The sequence below is a fragment of the Lissotriton vulgaris genome, chromosome 9 (assembly GCF_964263255.1).
Source record: "Lissotriton vulgaris chromosome 9, aLisVul1.2, whole genome shotgun sequence".
Taxonomy (NCBI): domain Eukaryota; kingdom Metazoa; phylum Chordata; class Amphibia; order Caudata; family Salamandridae; genus Lissotriton; species Lissotriton vulgaris.
The window spans coordinates 32616061-32638624 of record NC_141697.1 but is presented as its reverse complement, the minus strand read 5'-3'; the positions used below and the strand labels follow the sequence as shown (position 1 = coordinate 32638624).

The following is a 22564-nucleotide window of genomic DNA, read 5'->3' as shown; positions in this document are numbered from 1 at the left end:
CCGGCAAGAAGTTGTTCTGATAGTTATAAAACTTTAATGTATGATGACTCACCCCCAGCTACCCCCTCTTCTGCTCAAGGTATACACTTTTTTCTTTTGTAAATTCTTTTTATTAGCAGAGTAGATGCGAACGTTACATCGTATTATAGCATAATCATATATCAAGTATTTCTGTACGTACACATATCCATGTCTAGTATCTCAATAGCATTTAACATTTTCTATTTTGTTGACATACTTCCCAATTATATACAGTCTTAACTCCCCCCGCCCATACCCTCCCTCTCTTGGCACTCAGATAGTTACTGTCGATGTACATGCTACATGGCTACAACTAGCACAATGGCAACACATGGTTCAATTCACCACGTACCGTACACGGACGATATATTGTACGATAATTCTATTAGGTTCTACCTGTGCACCTAGTTCTGTTGGTCCTGCCGAGGTGTGTACCGGTACTATCCGCCTAGGGGGTCGTGTTAGTTCCCATCCTGTCTCTCTGTATCTAATCAACGGACAGTTCTGAGTCCGACTCAGGGTACCCACCAGCCTCAAAAGCCCCAAGTGCAGTATTCCATTCAAGGGAGGATAGGTTCTTCCTGAGGCCCCTGCGCTCCTCGCGTTGCAGCGCCTCCCCCTCTGCTCTCCCCCAGCGTAGCACTTCTGCCCTCCACACTTCCGGGTTTGGCGGTCTGGCCGACTTCCACCGCATTCTTATTGTGCGTTCTGCTAGTAGTAGGGCTAGGTCTGTGAATCGGGTGGAGACACTTTTTTTACGCTCTGTAGGTCCAAGCCCTAATACAGAATAAGCCAAACTGGCATATGGCTTGGAAGATGCCAGTTTAATTAGGGTGTCATGTACCGTGTTCCAGTAATCACCCAATTTCGGGCAGTCCCATAACATGTGTATCAGAAGCGCATTAGCCGCGCTGCAGCGAGGGCAACTACCAGGTGTATTGGGGAACATTGCGTGTAAGCGGTGCGGCGTTAGGTACGCCCTATGTAAAACCATTAGTTGTATAAATTTAAATTTAGGGTTCCTTGACACTTTTTTGGGGAATTTGAGGATACGTTCCTATTCTTTATCTCTGAACGGCCTTCCCACATCTTCCTCCCATTTAGTTCTAAGAGGCTGCAGTGAGATCGCCCTCCCGGTTCTTATTCCATTTGTGATCCATTTCGTTAAATGACTGCCCGTTCCCATGAGGTATTGCATTGTCAGTAGCGGGTTCGTGGGAGGTTCCTCACCAGTTGGCGCCCACGTTCTAGCTATGTACCCGCGCACCCGGTCATGTAAGAGGAATGTTCCCCCTGGGGTATGATAAGTCTCCCAAAAGTCCTCAAACAACATAATTTGGCCATCTGTAAACAGATCTCCCATCTGTGTAACCCCCGCTTCCTGCCACGCACTGAGTATTTGATTCGAGAGTAATTCCGTTCCTAGCGGGACTCCCAGAAGTGGAATCGTGGGGGCATATGAGGACACAGGGGACGTGTATTTCACCGCCTTCCTCCAACATGTAGTCGCTAGTCGAAGTAGGGGAGGCGTTTGTCCGGGAACCTCTGACCCCGGTAGCAACAGGGTGTGAATGGATCCCCTTGACCAGTCCGTCTCTGACATGCCAATTTCATGGAGGTTGCGGCCTGCCAGCCAGTAGGCCAGCCACTGCAACTGGCAGGCATAGTTGTATGCCCGAAAATCCGGTACACCCATTCCGCCCGTCGCAGTGGTAAGTTGCAGCTTGGACAGACCAATGCGTCTCCGTCCCGACCCTCATATCAGTTCCGTCAGTATTGTATTCAATTTCTGGAACATAACAGCTGGGATCACAAACGGTAGTCCCATGAAATAGTAAATTAGCCGTGGTAGGACTACCATCTTAGATATGGCTATTCTGCCTGCCACTGATAGTGGTAGAGCAGTCCAGAATTTAACCTGCGATTTTAGTGTTGCAGTTGCCCGACCCAGGTTGCCTTCAATCATGTCCCCAGCTCCTCTATACACTTGTATCCCTAGGTATCGGAAGGTTGACTCCGCTACCTGGAAGGTGTGCAGTGTGAATGACCGTGGGGTATTTGCTCCCGTGTCGCTGAAGTGGAATCCATAGGATTTGGGTTCACTAATAGTGAGGCCAGACAATTTGCGGAATTCTTCGAAAATACTAGGAATAGGGTCCAAGTCACCCCTCAGATCCCGAAGGTATAGAATAATATCATCTGCATAGGCTGAGACCACATGCACCGTTCCGGCTCTTTGTATGCCCCGGTGGTGCGCCAATGTGCGAAGTTTACAAAGCAATGGCTCAAGTGCCAAGATAAATAGGAGCGGGGAAAGTGGGCAACCCTATCTGGTTCCTTTCTCTATGGCTAGTTGCTCCGAAATGCACTTGTTCGTGCGCACCCGTGTATTACAATTTGACCCAGGCCACATATTCTGGTGGTATTCCGAAATTGGCGAGTGTTGCAAACATGAAATCCCACCTGAGTGAATCAAATGCCTGTTTTAAATCTAAGGAAATACACCCCTCCGTCTTCTCGCGCGATTGGTCGCACAACATTAGTTGGCTGCGTTGTCGCAGATTCATGGCCGTGCTTCTGCCCGGTACAAAAACGCACTGGTCGGAGTGTATGAGTTGTGGGATGTATTGAGCTAGCTTTGTCGCTAAAATCTTACTTAATATTTTAAAGTCCGTATTTAGTAAGGATTGGGGCCTATAGTTGCCCAGGTGCATTTCATCCCTGCCTGGTTTCAGTAGCGAGACTATTAAAGCCTGTAGGGACGTCTGTGGTAGGGTGTGGGTACGCAGCGCTTCTTGGTATACCATGAGAAGGCGCGGGACAAGCAGGTCAATATAGGTCCTGTAGAACTCGGCCGGAAGTCCGTCCGTTCCTGGGGTTTTAATCGGCGGGAGTGAGCGAATGGCTTGTCGTACTTCGGCAAGCGTAAGAGGTCGTGCTAGTTCCTCTCCCTGTCTGTCCTCTAAGCACGTTAGATCGAGTCCTGTCATAAACTCTTCAAATGCTGTGTCTGAGAGGTGTTGGTGTGGGCCATATAGCGTTTCATAATAGTCCCTGAAGGCGGTGTTAATGGTTGTTTGGGTCGTGGCTTAAGACCCCCTGTGATCGGTGACCTTCTAGTATGGGCATGTGTGTTGGGACATCTCTCACTATACGCGCCAGCAGGGGCCCTGATTTGTCTGCTTGTGTGTGCTGTTTGCATGTGTATTCTCTGTAATCCAGCACGCGCAGTTCCTCTAAAAGTTCAGCATGCTGTATGTTCGCCTCCTGTAGTGGTGTGAATGGTAGGTTCGTGCCTGCAGCTTCATTTTCTAACATAGCCAGGCTGCCCTCCACCTCCCTTAGTCTCTCCACTACATTTCGCCTCATACCCACGCGTGTTCCCATTGCCTCCCCTCTGATCGCCACCTTAAAGGCAACCCATTCTATCTGTCGAGAGCTAGCAGTTTTCTCATTCACTGTGAAATCATTTGTAATTGCCTCTGCAATGGATGTTTTGAATACAGTGTCTTCAAGTAATTCCGTGGCGAGTCGCCATGTCGGTATAGGCGTCGGGACCCTGCCCCATTGCATCGTGACTTCTACTGGGTTGTGATCGGAGAGAGTTTTCCCCATATGTTCCGCTATGAGAACTGCTTCCAGTAATGGTTTGGCACAGAAAACCCGGTCTATCCTGGTGTGCAGTTTATGGGGCGGGGAGTAAAAGGTGTGTTCCCTGTCTAATAAATATTTACAGCACCATGCGTTGGCTAATTCCCAGCCCTCCGCCCATTGCGCTAGGGCGTCTGCCTGTCTCCTGCTTTCAGTGGCCTGTAGGGGTGGATGCGACCTATCTAATGTTAAATCCAAAACTGCATTAAAATCCCCGCCTACAATCCAATGATGTTCTACCCAATCCGCCAGGACACCATTAATGTTCGTCAAGAAATCTGATTGGCCTGAGTTCGGTGCATACACACTTCCTATGACAATGGGGAGGCCATCAAGCAAGCCACGGACAAATACATATCTACCCTCCGAGTCTATTCTTTTCTCCACCAACTTAAAGGGCACTGAGTTCCTGAGCCATATAGCCGCCCCCCTAGAAAACACAGAGTAGGAGGTGGCAAACAGTTGTCCTTTCCATTTCTTTTGTAGTTTTACGCTCTCCGCACTGTTCAAATGTGTTTCTTGGAGGCAGGCTACCATCACCCTTCAGTTAATCAGAGGTAGATAGGACACTTGTAACCACGTTGCCAGGAGATCTGTTGAAAAACCCTCATAAACACTGTGTATTCGAAAAGCGGTTTATCTTGATTCTCCGCCCCACACTAGCGTTGTGGCATTTATCATAGGGTTCGACAACGTGCACCATGCCAGCCTCACCCGAGGCAGTCTCTGGTGTAACGTGGCAGTCTCCAGAGATCTCCAATTGTAACCCCACAAGCAGGTTTTTTCTTAAATTAAAAATAGTCTCCAAACAACACCCGTACTTTATTTTGTTGTTGGGCAACTAATTTAAAAAGAAGAAGATGGGTATGCTATGTGGACCGGGTTATTGAGTCTCAAGCATATCACTTTTTATTCACATACGTCGACAGCTCGCTTGGCCCAAAAGGATCTATGGAGCCTTCGTCAGGACAAAACATATAACATAGAGTGTTAAAAATACTTCCACAATTTGTGTAGTATGAAGCGGGTTCTAAAGTTTTAGTCTTACCCACTGTGGTTCATAATCAATTCCACCTGTCAATGTCGGTGGATTCTCCGTGAACCTAAAAGACGATCTCTATATTTTCCTTCAGAGGGAACGGACTAAATAGTCCCAGGCCGCGTAGGAAGCAGGTTCCGCGTCTTGTGCTGGCTCTGCCCTCTGGAGGTTACAATCAGATCTCCTGGCAACGTGGTTACAAGTGTCCTATCTACCTCTGATTAACTGTAGATGACTTGGGGAACTGATAGGACAATCATTCCTCCTCCCTTCCTTTGATAATCACAATACCATCACTCTTCTTCTGTTAAGTTGTGCCAAAAGTCTATGCCTCTTGTGTATAGACCCCATACCCCGTACATTCCAGGTGCACACTTTGTAGTTATTAAGGGTCCCCATCATTGTCCGTGGAGGTCATGCCCAACGGGCATCGTGCCAGTAAGGCCATGTGTAGGATATGTATATAGCTGAGTGCCATCTTAACTTGCAACCCCTTAACTTCAAGGTCCCCGAGTAAAAACCCCCGAGGTCCAAACATTTCTGCCCAACGTGGGCAAAAGTTAAACCGAAGCATGTCTATTCGTTGGGGGGGGGGGCGGGGTCCCACTTACACTTACCCAAGGCCTGTCGATGGAACTACAACGTGCCCCAAGCTAGCGTGTCCCCCAATCCCCGCCAACCCACTTCTGTCCTTGCATGAGTCACATACATTACAGACCGGAGTCTTCCATGGGTACATTCAGAATTCTTCCGCCGCTTGCGCTGTGATTTTGGGAAACAGTTGCAGGCTGTCTGCAGAGCCAGATACCTCCGTCTGTGTGCCTGATTTGCTGCCCATGTCAGAATTGTCCCTTGCATTGTGGGCAGCTATTGCAGCCGTTGTCAGTTGGAGTACCCCCGTCGATTTCCCAGAGCGGTCCGACTTTGTCTTCCCGCTCGTTGCCGGTGCGTTTGAGTGTTCTCCTCCTGAGTCGCTCCGCTTCCGCTCCTCAGGGCGTGGTGATCCTTCGCCTATGTCCTCTTCGAACGGTTCCTGCGTGTTCGGGGGAGTCAGAGTCACCTCCATCCATTCTGCCGCCTCCTCGGGGGTGTCAAAGAAGTATGATTTGTTTTCGTACAATATTTTAAGACGGGCAGGGAATAGCAGGGTATACTTCAAGTTTCTGTCTCGTAATTTGCGTTTCACTCCCATAAACGTCGATCTGGCTCTCTGTACCGCTGGGGTGAAGTCAGGATACACCTAATGGTTTTATCCTCGTACCTTATCGGTGCCTTTTCTCTCGCCACTCTTAGGACTGAGTCTCTGTCTTTATAAATTAAAAGGCGTGCTATCAGTGGTCTAGGTGATGCTCCTGGTTTGGGTGGTCTTGCCGGCATTCTGTGCGCCCTTTCAACACTGTATAGTGGGGTCAGTTCCTGTGAACCTACAATTTTCTTCAGCCAGTCCTCAACAAATTGCGTTGGATTTTTCCCCTCACTTCGTTCCGGAATTCCTAAAATTCGCACATTATTGCGGCGGGCCCGCCCTTCTGCGTCGTCCATCTTGTCCCATAGTAATTTAATCTGATTCTCCATATTCTCTAACTTGGTAGAGTGGTCTGTCTGTTGAAGGATGAGATCATCAAGTGCGAGTTTGTGTTCTGACACCCTTTCGGATTTTTCCCCTCACTTCGTTCCGGAATTCCTAAAATTCGCACATTATTGCGGCGGGCCCGCCCTTCTGCGCCGTCCATCTTGTCCCATAGTAATTTAATCTGATTCTCCATATTCTCTAACTTGGTAGAGTGGTCTGTCTGTTGAAGGATGAGATCATCAAGTGCGAGTTTGTGTTCTGACACCCTTTCGGCTAGTTTGTTATGATCCGCGCTGAGGAGCGACAAACCTGTCGCCATGTTGTCCATGCGAAGTTCCAGTGCTTCCTGTGAGGCCTTTATCTCAGCTAAGATGAGGTCTAGCTTTGCGTCTTGCGTGCACTTGCCTGTCGGTGGTATGATTTCCAGGTTGGAGGAGGCCAGTGGGTCCTCTGATCCAGTGGATTGGGCGTCAGTGTTCGCACCTTGATCTTGCAATTTGGCCCTGTGTTTCCCCAAAGCTCTCGTCTGCAGGGTGGGGGTGGCAGGGTCCCGCTTGGTCTGACTAGTCCGGTGATCTTCAGTTGTTGACTCTCCTTTCCTCCTGCGTCACAGGCCAGCACGTCTGTCAGTGCAAGGGGGGCGTCTTGTAGGGTCAGGGGTGTATCTAGTTCGGCTCCTTGGTCCCTTACGTGTCTCGGCCCAACAGCTTAGGCATGTGTGTCTTCGTCAACGCCTGAAGTAGTAGCGCTGGTGAAGAGTAGGGCAACGCCGCATCCAGCACTCCAGGGAGTCGGAAAGCCGCTATGCCCCTCCTTGCTACGAATGCTTCCCTGGGGGGGCTTCTCTTGATTGTGCGGTGACACGCGCGTAGACTCACCACCATGTGTAGCCAGTGCGCTGCTATACTGGCGTGTTCTGTTGCTGTGTGGTGCCCAGTCATTCAACACTGCATCAGCCCCGTCTCGACTCCAGGTGCCTTAGGGTCGCTGCGGTACCATTGGTGGCAACTCCGGGTTGGCAGTGATCGGCAAAATGGCGCCGATCGTTGCAGTCCAATTGTTGCAGTGGGCGCTTCCCGGGTGCAGCTCCGGGGCCCAACCCAGTACTGTGCACAGTCCTTTGCTTGCCTTTGAGATCCCACCTCAATGCGCTTCCTCTCCGTGAGCCGCCCAGTAGTGTCACACCTTCACGGTCCTTCCGATGTCGCTGGTCCAGACACCGCGTACATCTGCCCCCAGCCGGGTCCCAGGTGTCTTTACGTGTGTGGGTGTATAGCCGCCCACGGTGCTCACGCTATTGTGGCCCAGCCTGTGTAGTCTCTTCGGGCAGTGCGCCGATCCGCCGGCTCCCGTACTGCGTAGCTTCCGCCGTCCTCCTCCAGCTCGGCCCGGCTGATAATTTAAGCCACGGCTGCACTCGAGGACCTAGGCCTCACCAGCGTCGGTCTTCCCCTTCAGTCAGTCGGATTGCAGGACTCGTGGCTAGTCGTCGCCGGTCGTCCACTTCTATGGCGATGTCAGATGATTCGAGTGGGTCGACAAGGGCCCCGGGGTTTCAGGATAATCAGCAATTCTTACGGGCATTGGACGGAGCTATGGCACTACGCATCCGCCATGTTCAGCTCGTGGCCACGCCCCCCCCCCTGCTCAAGGTATACACATGTACCATAGAAAGACACATGATCATATCTACCCTGTTGGTGCCGTTAGTGTGCCGAACAGCCTATGTGCAACCAGACTAACATCTAAAAGCCATTTTGTGGCATGAGCTGGGAGATTTTCCTCTGCACAAGACTGAGCAATTTAGGACAAAGCAATGTGCTGTATTCACTGGCAAGAATCGGTACGAGACGGACCCAGCTCATCTTATATGCTTTGAGATTGTTGGCCACTGAGAGAGTATGTACCCTATTGCTTGAGCTGCTACTTCTGGTACCTGGAGACAAGGTTTGAATCCCGCTCTTCATGCTAGACTCCGCATCGTGTGATTATGTGTAAATCAGTAATCTCCCTGTGCCTAAATGCATGTAAAATGTATTTGTGGAATCCTCCCTTGAAGCACAGGGTTCACGATAGCTTCCCAATCTCTCCTGTTATGTATAGAACTCTTTTGCTTCACAGCTAGGCGTGCACTCTATAACTATCAATACATACATGCATACTGAGAAAGTAATCTTTTCTATTGCTAAGATGACCCATAATTTGTTGAACGAGGCTTGTAGTTTATGGGCCCCCAAACCCTGACATAGGCAGAATTTGCCCAAACCGCTGCCACGAGTTCCATATTAAGTTGTTTCCCTCTCGGGAGGTATTAGATCTGGCGAGTGAGAAAGGGTTTTCCAGCAGAAACACTCCTGGCTCCATGGGCACCTGGGCATCAAAGGCTCTAGTACCTTCTTTTAGGACCCCTTCCCAGTATCTGCTACGTTTAGGACGTAACCACAATAAGTGAAGCAAGGAACCTATAACCCCACATTCTCATGAACATCGTTTGTTCCTATTGTACATTGTGTCATCTCTGCTTGATCCTCTTGATTTTATATGCTAGCGAGTACAGCTACAGTTGTGGCAAAACAGCGGGGTCGCACAGCATTTCTGGAGGCCCAGACCTGGAAATGATAGAGAGTGGGCATAATTGTGATGGTGCAGCCCTGGCAGTGAGCTGGGCTGACCGGTTGCAAGGATCACAACCTGTTATCTCCATCACCTCTGTCAGGCAGACAATCGGATTGGAGGTACTGCACTGAATTTTTTAAAGTATTGAAGATGGCAATATGCATAAATATCTGCCCTGGTCAAACCTGAATATTGCGGGTTGCTTGGCGGGACTGCGGAATAGGGCCACCTGGCATGGTGCAGGTATGTGTACTTTCAGGCGCAGACACGCTGGCATTGAAAGAGGCTCCCGGGAAAGAAGGGGAACAGTGGGGTTGCCCCCTCCTCTTAGACGCCATGGCCCAACAGCAGAGGAAGGTGAGACTCTGCGGACCTGAAATCTCAACCTAATCTGTACAGTATAAAGCAGATTATTTTCTGGCCTCATTTCAACCCCACGCGTATACCAATCTGCATTCACCACCATATCAATGGAAATTGAGGCCCTTACATGGAGGGTAATATTTCACATCTGACTAGACCTCTAACGACTATAAGACCTTTTTTAGTAAATGGCATTTTCCCAAGGAATTACCTCATTGAGGCCATCTCTAACCTTTACTCGTGTGTATAAACCTGCTTTTTTATGTTTGTGACAGTCAATATATTTATATGAGGGACATTGCAGTTAATGATAGTTTTTTATTACAGCTGTGAAAACTTAAGAGGCTTTATTGATGGACGGCTGCCAGGAGCAGGGTAATTCCCTGATGGTAGAGATAGAATTGAGGCAGTGTGCACCAAAGCGGAGGTTTGAGAAGCACACTTGCTTCGATGCAGAGGACATGCCTAAGGCCCTGTGGAATTTGTAAACTGTTGTGAGCTGGCAGATGGTTTCATCGCAGTGAATTCTGGCTGTTTTTCAAGGACCACATTGTTTGTAAACATGGTCACAGTTGCCTAATGGACACAGTGGCCAGACAAAAGGTAGCTCTTGGTTCGCTGAAGCGGCTGCATGTACCAGGTCGATGGAAGCCATTTTAGAAGTGAAGAGCTATCAAAGCTTACATTCTCCTGATTCAGCGTTTGCAAGCTGTATACTTGTGCAAAATTTTGTGACCATGAGCTATGTGGCCTGACGCCTAAGGAGACGGTTTACACATACTATATGTGCCTGGGCGTTACTGCTTGCTTGAATGGCAGCTCCTTTGTAAGCTGTCTAAAAGAGATGTGTAAATGCCTGGTTAATAGAGCTTAGTAGTACTTGTGGATAAGTGGCCACATTATCATTATCATTTTCATTGAATAGCTGGTTGCGTGGGGCAGGACACCAGTTCGCAGGCAGCATATCACAATGAGGAAGACTGACAAAAAACAGGCAAAATTGCAATTTGAAGGAAGGCAGAGAATAGGACGGATGAATGAACAATTGTACCCTCCGTCCAACACCCTAACTATGGCCAGACTTCTCAATGAAATGAAGAAAAGCCTGCAAACCATTTACTCCCAGATAGACCAACATTAAGAATGGAACACTTTATAGAAAGGCTGGATAAACACGATACTAGGCTAAAAGAGGTGGAATCAACGGTCTTGGCAACTGACAACTCTACCTGCCTCTCTTACAATACCTTAGCTGCCCTTTCAAAAGAAAGAACTTAAGATAGCAGAACTTAAAAATGATGACTGAGAAGGAAGATCATGTTGCAGTAATGTCAGGATTATAGGAGTAGCAGAATCTGAGAAATCAACAATTATGGAAACTTTCGTGAAACATACTGGAATCACTGTTTAGGCATGTGGCGTTCTCAGTTCTGAGAGCCCTAGTCTGAATATAGCTCATTTGCTTGATTGCAGGGATAGAGATGCCATACTGCACCTCAACAGGACACAGTTGGATCTCCAATACAAAGGCTCTCCAGATGTGTTCTAGTCAGACTTCACCCCACTTGTGCAAGAGGCTAGGAGGTCCTTTTTGGAAGTCAGGAAACCATTATGCAAACATTCTATCAAATACTGTGTGCTCTTTCTGGAAAATTGAGGGTGAAATGTAATGGAAAAGTATATATTTTTCACTCCTCCTGAACCATTTATGGGCTTCTTGGAGGCACATTTTAAACCAAGTGCTGAAACGGCCTGAGTTGTTAGCAGTCCAGGCGCTGTCCGCAGAAACCAGAGACTTACATCAGCTGGTAACGACAATGGTTAAAGACTGTGTGCTTGCTGTATGTATAATACGACAATTGTTTTGTAGCTCTCTAAATAGGCTAACTTTGATGTAATAGTAGCTATTAGAACTAGTTATGTGAAAAAGGGTAATAATGACATAGAAGTTTATTGTATGAGTAGATAGGTGAATCACAACCAAGTTACTTATCAGGCTTTGACTCGTACAACTGTATAATAAAAATGACTATAGTGGCTTATGTATAGTAATTGACTCACTTCAACCTCAATCCACACAATGAGTGTGTGCTGTCAACAGCCCACTCGCTTGTTTTTTACCTTTCTTCTAAAATTACTGCACGACAAAGTCTTGACCGACTGATTACTGCACCTCAACCCTCTTACAGCGCGAGGACCTCCAGCAGCTCTCTCCATATCCATTACAAGACCCCCCATGGTGGTCCTACCTGTCCTCAAATCTGCCAAATCATCAAGTGCTGCACCTGACCCTTTCAGCCCTCAAACCATTACTCTTCTCACTCTTAATTGTGAATATCATCTCTCCTTAACTTATTTTGTCAATCATTCCCTCAAATCCATTACCTACTGTTCATGCTTGTAATTGACCATCCTGCCAACATTAATAAATGAATACACAGCTGACCCTGTAGCCCTTCAAATTTCAGGTCTGTATTCCACCTTTGTTTCTTCTGCAAGATACTGATGGCTTTGTCTTGATCTGTTTTAACCTGTTTCTTAATTCTAATAATTTACTTAGTCTCTTTCAATTTGACTCACTTGGTCTCAGCTCTGCAGAAGCCGACCTCTTGAACATTCATTTAATCGCCTCAGCTGTGACAGACTGCTGAGGTGGAAGTATTGTGATATTTTTTTTTGAGTCTCCACCCACCGCTTTGCTTACTCCACTAGCCCAACCTATCACCATAGTCATTTGTACTGTTTTCTGTTTTCCCCTTCTTTTTCGTGTTTTTGATTATATGTAGATACCTCTCTGGAATCATAATATGTATGTTATTGAATTTTTATGTGATCATATGTATTTTTATAAATGAAAATTTTCAAGAAAAATGAAGAAAATATTTAAATAAACCACAAAAATTATTTTTATATATAGTATGCTTTGGTTCTATTAATTTGGTTTCATGTCACAATATTCATCTATTTAGTTCATTGGTTCTCTTGGGTTTTTTGGCTTAAATATTAAGTTCACTACTGTTCATTCTTCCAAAAAATAGTTCAATTTATTCCCTACTAGTAGTGAAGGCATTAGAAGTAGGGGTCCCCTTCTTTCCAAAATTATGGAAGTATTGTGATATACCAGGTCTTCTGTGATTGGTTACAGGAGGGCCTAGGTAGCAATGTGAGTTACCAGTATTTTGCTCCTTAGTTTTGGAAGACAGGAGTGTAACAATATTTCTGAATTTCAAAACATTTTTTTCTGCAATACTTACTTTTGCTGAGTTTAGCCCACCGCCAAAGTCCAAGACAGTATTTGCCATAAAGAAATCTTGGAGTTAAAAAGTAACATGCAGGACTCCTAAGAGTGCTGTGCTGTACATGACATGGATCGTGCCTCAACAGAAAAGTGAAGGTGAAAGGAGGGGGCACATTTGTGCATCTCTGTAATTCCTCAGTTTTACTCCATTGAAATATTGCCGTGCCTCACTCTGGATTGTACCCCCCACTTGTACACCCTCAGTTGACCCCCCCACCACCCTGTGCCACTCCCCTTGGCTCCTTCCATGTCTGTCTTCCTGGTGCCCATCAGCAGGCCTAATAGTGCAGCATCTCCTATACAACCGAGTACAAGGCTTCAAATGTGCTGGTCTCTCTGGTCCATTCTGTACACCTGGCCTACGCCACACTGCATCTCCCTCAGGATTGAGGATTATTACTACAGCAGCACTCCCAGCTAGGGTCCAGGAGAAGATTAATGTCCGCCGTGGGCCGCCTGTTGCTGGCGCCACCCGTGACTCCAGTGACTTGGCACACTACCGCCTTGGTCCCTGGTGCACCCTCCACAGCTGCTTTCCACATCTCACTGGACCCTTCCTGGGCAGAGGAAATCTGCAATTAATCAACTGACAGATAGATTTCTGGCACGGTAGCCAATGGAGTCACTCCTTGGAAAGAGTACTGACCACGTTTCGAACAAGCAAGCCTTCTTGTGTGACGTGTGTTGTTGCCCGAAGGGGTTTGTTGATGTGTGGAGCCATCTGATCGTGAAGAGCACTTGATGTGATGTTCTGTGTGGGCAGCACTGAGTGACAGCGCTTTCTGTTACTGTTGGGCTGTCCCTCTGGTGTGAAGGCGAAGGTGCTCACTGGGCTGTTTCTGATGGTGCTCACAGATGGATATATTTTGTTTAACAGCACAGACGTATGTTACTTCAGGAGGCATATTGTGCATACACACACACTAGAAAAGTTTCTAACATACATGCATAGATAGTACCATGTCAGTGATCAACACTGGGCTTAGTCTCTGTGTACTAGTTGGATATGGGGGGTGTATTGCTGCTGTGTGAATGAAGCATTGATGACCTTTTTTGAAAGCTAGTGTTTGCATCTTTGTGAAAGGAGTAGTGTTTGCTGTCATAATGTGGACCATGGTATTCCAGCCACCATGTTCACTTAGTGCTGTGTTGGGTGTTGTTTGGCCATTTGTTTGAAGCAGGTGTGCTTGTAGCTACACAGGCTTTGCATAATAATACCACCCAGCATTGAGTCCAGACATCACTAGTTGCTTTTCATCAAAGTAGCTGCAAGTCATAGATTGTAGAGTGACCCTTCCCTTCGGACGTGTTAAGCAACAACTCCGATAACGGTGCATTTTGCTTGTGGTGACGTTGGGACCTGTTACGTTTGCTGCTTTTGGACGAAGGCATTTGCTCAGCTTCATAGACTGCACTCAATCTGGTCTTAATTCAGATTCCGTGGACTCTGCCTCAGAGATTGTCGGAGGATGGAATAGACTCCTTCTCGATTATACCCGCTTTGGTACGTTGAAGAGTTGTGGTCCGATCAGCATGTGGTCTGCAACCCCTGACTCTCTCCTGAACACAACAAGCCCAGCTGCAACCTCTGCCTCTCTCCTGAACACCATGAGCTCAGCTGCAACCTCTGCCTCTCTCCTGAACACCACAAGCTCAGCTGCAACCCCTGTCCCTCTCCTGAACACCAGGACTCCAACTGCAAACCTGTGCTTCTCTCACGAACACCACGTCCAGCTGCAGCCTCTGCCTCTCAACTGAACACCACGAATCCAACTGCAAACATGTGCTTCTCTCCAGAACACCACGAGCTCAGCTGCAACCTCTGCCTCTCTCCTGAACACCACGAGCTCAGCTGCAACCTCTGCCTCTCTCCTGAACACCATGAGCCCAGCTGCAACCTCTGCCTCTCTCCTGAACACCACGAGTCCAGCTGCAACCTCTGCCTCTCTCCTGAACACCACAAGCTCAGCTGCAACCTCTGCCTCTCTCCTGAACACCACAAATCCAACTGCAAACCTGTGCTTCTCTCCTGAACACCGTGTCCAGCTGCAACCTCTGCCTCTCCCCTGAACACCACAAATCCAACTGCAAACCTGTGCTTCTCTCCTGAATACCACAAGCTCAGCTGCAAGCTCTGCCTCTCTCCTGAACACCACGAGCCCAGCTGCAACCTCTGCCTCTCTCCTGAACACCACAAGTCCAGCTGTAACCTCTGCCTCTCTCCTGAACACCACAAGTCCAGCTGCAACCTCTGCCTCTCCACTGAACACCACGAATCCAACTGCAAACCTGTGCTTCTCTCCTGAACACCACGACTCCAGCTGCAACCTCTACCTCTCTCCAGAACACCACAAGCTCAGCTACAAATTCTGCTTCTCTCCTGGACACCTCGAGCTTAGCTGCAAATTCTGCCTCTCTCCTGAACACCATGAGCCCAGCTGCAACCTCTGCCTCTCTCCTGAACACCACAAGCTCAGCTGCAACCTCTGCCTCTCTCCTGAACACCACAAGCTCAGCTGCAACCTCTGCCTCTCCCCTGAACACCACAAATCCACCTACAAACCTGTGCTTCTCTCCTGAACACCACGAGTCCAGCTGCAACCTCTGTCTCTCCCCTGAACACCACAAATCCAACTGGAAACCCGTGCTTCTCTCCTGAACACCACGAGCTCAGCTGCAACCACTGCCTCTCTCCTGAACACCACAAGCTCATCTGCAACGTCTGCCTCTCTCCTGAACACCAGGAGTCCAGCTGCAACCCCTGCCTCTGTCCTGAACACCACAAACTCAGCTGCAACCTCTGCCTCTCTCCTGTACACTATTTATTTATTTGAAAGTTTTATATAGCGCGAACAAGATCTTTGCAGATATCAGAGCGCTTTACAGTAATAGCATGTAGCAGTTGAGGTAGTTAGGTACAATATGCATAATTACATAGGTAGGTCAAAGAACAACTGGAGGTAGATCATAGGTGAGGTAGTGTCAGTACACGGTACATAGTCAAACCGTTGCGCCAATAATATAAAAGTACAAAAGTATGCATATACTTATTTAAACGTGCTGCAAGTGTTTTAGGAGATAACATAAAGGTGGGCATAGTTGAGGTAGGTGCGTGCAGGATGTACAGTCACACAGGCGCATCAGTAGTACAAAAGTAGGGATGGTTGAGGTGGTGTAGGTACAGTGTGCAAGTCAGACAGGTGCGTCAATAGTACATCAAAATACAAAGAGGGAACAAATGCAATCAAATAAGTCATAAAACCAGTGGTACAAGTAGTACAGAGAGGGAACATATACACTCAAGTAAGTCCTAATACAAATAGTACTAGTAGACCAAGGGGTCAGGCCGGTATTATGGAGCGGATTCATGAGAGATACAGGTTAATAGATCATGTGTATTTAGCCATGAGGATCGCTTTTACTTCTTTCTTAAACAGTTTGTTGGAGGAGATGAGCCTGGTTTCAGGAGGAAGTGAGTTCCAGATCCTGGGCGCCATACCTGAAAAGGAGCGTTTATAGGTTTTTTCCTTTCTGAATCTTCGAGGTTTCAGCAGAAGATTGTTTGTGCTTCTAGTAGTTCTAGAGCCACCCGAGATTGTCAGCTTTTGAGTGAGGTAGCTGGGCGAGTTATGGTGTACAGCCCTGTGAGTCATGCAGGCGATTTTCAGATGTATTCTGGCTTCAAAAGGCAGCCAGTTCAGGGATTTAAAGTCAGGGGAAATATGCGAGTGTTTTTTTGAGCCAGTGATGAGTCTCGCTGCAGCGTTAAGGGACGCTCTAAGGGGTGCCGTAGTTGTTAGTGGGAGCCCGCAGAGGGCGGTGCTTCCGTATTCTATGTGCGGGATGACTATAGATTGTACTGCAGTTTGGAAGTCTTTGGCTGGAAGGAAGGCTTTAAGTTTCCTCAAGGTATTGATTTGGAAGTTCGCTCCTTTGGTTGCCTTGCTGATGTGCTGCTGCATGTTGAGATTGGCATCAAGTGTTATGCCTAAGGATTTTGCTGAGTCTACGACGGTAGGTTGTACATTTAAAGCTGTTAACTGCTTAAGCCATGATTGAGCCGTGGAGATTTTTGCGGGAGGAGAGATCAGGAGGAATTCAGTCTTCAGGGCATTGAGTTTGAGGTGATTCTCTGCAAGCCAGGACTGGGTGTTTCTGATCGTGGTGTTCAGGAGCATGATGTCCTTGGGGGATTGTATTTTGAGATAGAGTTGGGTGTCATCGGCATACATGTGGAAGTGCACATTGGATGTCTGTAGCAAAGTAGTGAGAGGTTCCATAACTAGGTTGAACAGAGTAGGGGAGAGGGAGGATCCTTGTGGGACGCCTAGTGATACAGGTACCGGAGAGGACATCAGGTTGTTGCTTTTGAATCTTTGTGAGCGGTTGTGTAGAAAGGCGGTGAACCACTTGAGAACAGTCCCTGAGATGCCCATTCTTGTGTTTAACAGTTCGAGTAAATTCTCATGTTTAACTGTGTCGAATGCTGAGGAGAGATCCAGAAGGATGAGGAGGCAGGTATCGTTTTGGTCTAGGATTTGGAGGGCGTCGTCCACTATGTGCGTCATGGCTGTTTCGGTACTGTGCCCTGCACGGAAGCCTGACTGATGAGTCAGGCTTCCGTGCAACTACTAGCTCAGTTGCAACCTCTGCCTCTCCCCTGAACACCACGAATCCAACTGCAAACCTGTGCTTCTCTCCTGAACACCACGAGTCCAGCTGCAACCTCTGTCTCTCTCCTGACCACCACGAGCTCAGCTGCAACCTCTGCCTCTCTCCTGAACACCACAAGTTCAGCTGCAATCTCTGCCTCTCTTCTGAACACCACAAGTCCAGCTGCAACCTCTGCCTCTCTCCTGAACACCACGAGTCCAACTGCAACCTCTGCCTCTCTCCTGAACACCACGAGCTCAGCTGCAACCTCTGCCTCTCTACTGTACACCACTAACTCAGCTGCAACCTCTGCCTCTCTCCTGAACACCACAAGCTCAGCTGCAACCTCTACCTCTCCCCTGAACACCACAAATCCAACTGCAAACTCTGACTCTCTCCTGAACACCACAAGTCCAGCTTCAACCTCTGCCTCTCTCCTGAACACCATGATCCCAGCTGCAACCCCTGCCTTTCTCCTGAACAACATGAGCTCAGCTGTAACCTCTGCCTCTCTCCTGAACACCACGATTCCAGCTGCAACCTCTGCCTCTCTCCTGAACACCACGAGTCCAGCTGCAACCTCTGCCTCTCTGCTGAACACCACGAGTCCAGCTGCAACCTCTGCCTCTTTCCTGAACACGACGAGGTCTGCTGCAACCTCTGCCTCTCTCCTGAACAGCACAAGTCCAGCTGCAACCTCTGTCTCTTTCCTGCACACCATGAGTCCAGCTGCAACCTCTGCCTCTCTCATGAACACCACAAATCCAATTGCAACCTCTGCCTCTCCCCTGAAAACACCACGAATCCAACTGCAAACTCTGCCTCTCTCCTGAACACCATGAGCCCAGCTGCAACCTCTGCCTCTCTTCTGAACACCACGAGCTCAGCTGCAACCTCTGCCTCTCCCCTGAACACCACAAATCCAACTGCAACCTCTGCATCTCTCCTGAACACCACGAGTCCAGCTGCAACCCCCGCCTCTCTCCTGAACACCACAAGCTCAGCTGCAACCTCTGCCTCTCCCCTGAACACGACGAATCCAACTGCAACCCCTGACTCTCTCCTGAACACCATGAGTCCAGCTGAACCCTCTGCCTCTCTTCTGAACACCATGAGTCCAGCTGCAACCTCTGCCTCTCTCCTGAACACCATGAGTCCAGCTGCAACCTCTGCCTCTCTCCTGAACACCACGAGTCCACCTGCAACCTCTGCCTCTCTCCTGAACACCACAAATCAACTGCTACCTCTGCCTCTCCCCTGAACACCACAAATTCAACTGCAACCCATACTCCCTCCTGAACACCATGACTCCAGCTGCAACCTCTGCCTCTTTCCTGATCACCACGAGTCCAGCTGTAACCTCTGCCTCTCTCCTGAACACCACGAATCCAACTGCAACCTCTGCCTCTCTCCTGTACACCACAAGCTCAGCTGTAACCTCTGCCTCTCTCATGAACACCAAGAGTCCAGCTGCAACCCCTGCTTCTCTCCTGAACACCACAAGCTCATCTGCAACCTCTGCCTCTCTCCTGAACACCACGAGTCCAGCTGCAACCTCTGCCTCTCCCCTGAACACCACAAGTCCAGCTGCAACCTCTGCCTCTCCCCTGAACACCGCAAATCCAACTGCAACCCCTGACTCTCTCTTGAACACCATGAGTCCAGCTGCAACCTCTGCCCCTCTTCTGAACACCATGAGTCCAGCTGCAACCTCTGCCTCTCTCCTGAACACCACGAGTCCACCTGCAACCTCTGCCTCTCTCCTGAACACCACGAATCCAACTGCTACCTCTGCCTCTCCCCTGAACACCACGAATCCAACTGCAACTCCATACTCTCTCCCGAACACCATGACTCCAGCTGCAACCTCTGCCTCTTTCCTGATCACCACGAGTCCAGCTGTAACCTCTGCCTCTCTCCTGAATACTATGAGCCCAGCTGCAACCTTTTCCTCTCTCCTGAACACCATGAGTCCAGTGGCAACCTCTGCCTCTCCCCTGAACTCCACGAATCCAACTGCAACCTTAGCCTCTCTCCTGAACACCATGACTCCAGCTGCAACCTCTGCCTCTTTCCTGAACACCACAAGTCCAGCTGCAACCTGTGCCTCTCTCCTGAATACCACGAGCCCAGCTGCAACTTCTGCCTCTCCCTGAATACCACAAATCCAGATGCAACCTCTGCCTCTCTCCTGAACACCACGAGTCCAGTCGCAACCTCTGCCTCTCCCCTGAACACCACAAATCCAAATGCAACCTCTGCCTCTCTCCTGAACACCACGAGTCCAGCTGCAACCTCTGCCTCTTCCCTGAACACCACAAATCCAACTGCAACCCCTGCCTCTCTCCTGAGCACAATGAGCCCTGCTGCAACCTCTGCCTCTCTCCTGAACTTCACCAGCTCAGCTGCAACCTCTGCCTCTCCCCTGAACACCACGAATCCAACTGCAACCTCTGCCTCTCTCCTGAACACCATGACTCCAGCTGCAACCTCTGCCTCTTTCCTGAACACCACGAGTCCAGCTGCAACCTCTGCCTCTCTCGTGAATACCAAAAGCCCAGCTGCCAAGTCTGCCTCTCCCCTGAATACCACAAATCCAGCTGCAACCTCTGCCTCTCTCCTGAACACCACAAGTCCAGCTGTAACCTCTGCCTCTCTCCTGAACACCACAAGTCCAGCTACAATCTTTGCCTCTCTCCTGAACACCACGAGTCCAGCAACAGCCTCTTCCTCTCAAGTCCAGCTACAACCTCAGCCTCTCTCCTGAACACCATGAGTCCAGCTGCAACCTCTGCCTCTCTCCTGAACACCACAAGTCCAGCTGCAACCTCTGCCTCTCTCCTGAATACCACAAGTCCAGCTGCAACCTCTGCCTCTCTCCTGAACACCACAAGTCCAACTGCAACCTCTGCCTCTCTCCCGAACACCATGAGTCCAACTGCAACCTCTGCTTCTCTCCTGAACACCATGAGTCCAACTGCAACCTCTGCCGCTCTCCTGAACACCATGAGTCCAGCTGCAACCTCTGCCTCTCTCCTGAACACCACGAGTCCAGCTGCAACCTTTGCCTCTCTCCTGAACACCACGAGTCCAACTGCAACCTTTGCCTCTCTCCTAAATACCACGAGTCCAACAGCAAGCCTGTGCTTCTCTCCTGAACACCATGAGTCCAGCTGCAACCTGTGCCTCTCTCCTGAACACCACGAGTCCAACTGCTACCTCTGCCTCTCTCTTGAACATCACAAGTCCAGCTACAACCTCTCCTTCTCTCCTGAAAACCACGAGTCCAGCTACAACCTCTGCCTCTCGAGTCCAGCTACAACCTCTGCCTCTCTCCTGAACACCATGAGTCCAGCTGCAACCTCTGCCTCTCTCCTGAACACCACAAGTCCAACTGCAACCTCTGCCTCTCCTGAACACAACGAGTCCAGCTACAACCTCTGCCTCTCGAGTCCAGCTGCAACCTCTGCCTCTCTCATGAACACCATGAGGCCAGCTGCAACCTCTGCCTCTCTCCTGAACACCACAAGTCCAACTGCAAACCTGTGCTTCTCTCCTGAACACCATGAGTCCAGCTGCAACCCGTGCCTCTCTCTTGAAGACCATGAGTCCAGCTGCAACCTCTGCCTCTCTCCTGAACACCATGAGTCCAACTGCTACCTTTGCCTGTCCTTGCAGTTCAAGAAGACGCTCAAGCACGGGAGAGAGGGGCACTGGGCGCGCCCAAGGATACTGGTCAGGTTCCTATCAAACTCTCCAGACTTATTTGGAGAGCAGGATGCCCTTGACAGAGAGGAAGAATTGCCAGGACCCACAGAGTCACCACTTGTGAAGTAGCATCCTCAGGTCTCTGTTGAAGGACGGAACGACCCTTTGGAGACAAAATAGGCGGGACCACCTGCATGGAAGACTCTTGAGGTCTGTGAGTACTGACTAAGGTCAATGGGGGGAAACACTGTCCCAAGGGACTATATGGTGGGAAGGTGCACCGCTCATGAGGGAGTCTGACATCCAGCCCGGACCTAGCTGAAAAGAAAGCTGCAGGCCTAGGCCCACCACTACCGTGAGGGCCCCTATTGGAGCAGCAAAAAGGATTCATAGCCAAAACGTCAGTCATGAACCACTCTGACACTCATTTCAACTAAAGGGACCTTAGCTTTCATCTTCAGGCACCAAGCCCGGAAATTTGGGAGTCTCCGATTCTTGAAAGACTGGCAGAGGAGCTCAATGCTATGCAAAAATCCCTCTTTTCTAATTTGCACATGGCAGAATCCAGGCATTGCCTTCACAGCAGAAGCCAGTTTCTATGCTTCCTCTGAATCCAAGGAAGAAAAAGCTCACTTTCAAGGAGATCTCGATTGAAACTCACCTGTGCACTCGGCACAAAAAGTGCAAAGGGTAGATAGCACCTCTTTCGCTTCCACCGCCGCATACCACTCCAAAGCGATTCCCTTACCTCCACCTTCTTCACCACCACCTAGCCCCCACATAGGGCTGTCTCACCACTGCCTCTCTAAAACCTCCAGAGGAGTCTTTTCGCTTCTTCTTAGATCCAGGCAGCCCATATGGGGATGGGAGGGGGGGAGACACATGATCAATGCACAGCCAGGGGATGATACATTGGAGGCCTATAATGTCTTCCCCTCTGAGGATCCCAACATACAGCCTTATGCAGCAAAGCAGTCTCCCTCTCACGACACCAGACATATTGCGCTGTAATACCAAGCAAAGCATGATGTTGAGGAGGAAGACTGTTTCCTAGTCAAGACCCTCTCTAAGAGTGAATGTAGTGTTCAGTTCTTCACCGTGCCAAAGGGATGAAGTCAGCCCCTGATAACTTCAAAGACCCTGTCTGGGCCAGGGCAGTTTATACCCCATTACCAAAAACGAGGGCTCTCCTGAAGACCCACCTTACATCTGGGGATCACGCATTAGTGGTGCATTTGGTCATAAAGAGGATGGCCGCACAGGCCTTGGAGGATGCCCCACCTCCGGATAAAGTGAGCAATTGCATTGACACTGTGGGGAAACGGGTCACAGCAGGTGGCACCATGCAGAGACACATCGCAAACTCTTTGGCGGGATAGGATAGATTTCATTTGGGAGGAGATGGAGGCACCGGTGCAGCATCTCCATGAGACGTACAAGGAGCTTGCTCCAGAGGGGAACGTGATTCTCTATGTGAATCTCCTCTGCGCACTACACGCCGCAGATAGTGCCGCACTGAGTGTAAATACCACAGCATTACTCCAAAGGCATGCCTGGCACTCTGTATCAGATTTGAACAAGAGAAGCGGCCATGCATCCTCAACATTCCATTCGATAAAGAACATCTTTTTGACCCGCAGGT

The 22564-nt window shown here is 49.1% G+C and overlaps 1 protein-coding gene across 1 annotated transcript in view; it reads left to right on the top strand.

Moving 5' to 3' along the window:
- SCFD1 (sec1 family domain containing 1) overlaps nucleotides 1-22564 on the top strand; it is a 709689-nt gene that overhangs the window by 305584 nt on the left and 381541 nt on the right. The gene's annotated exons all lie outside the window — the stretch shown is intronic.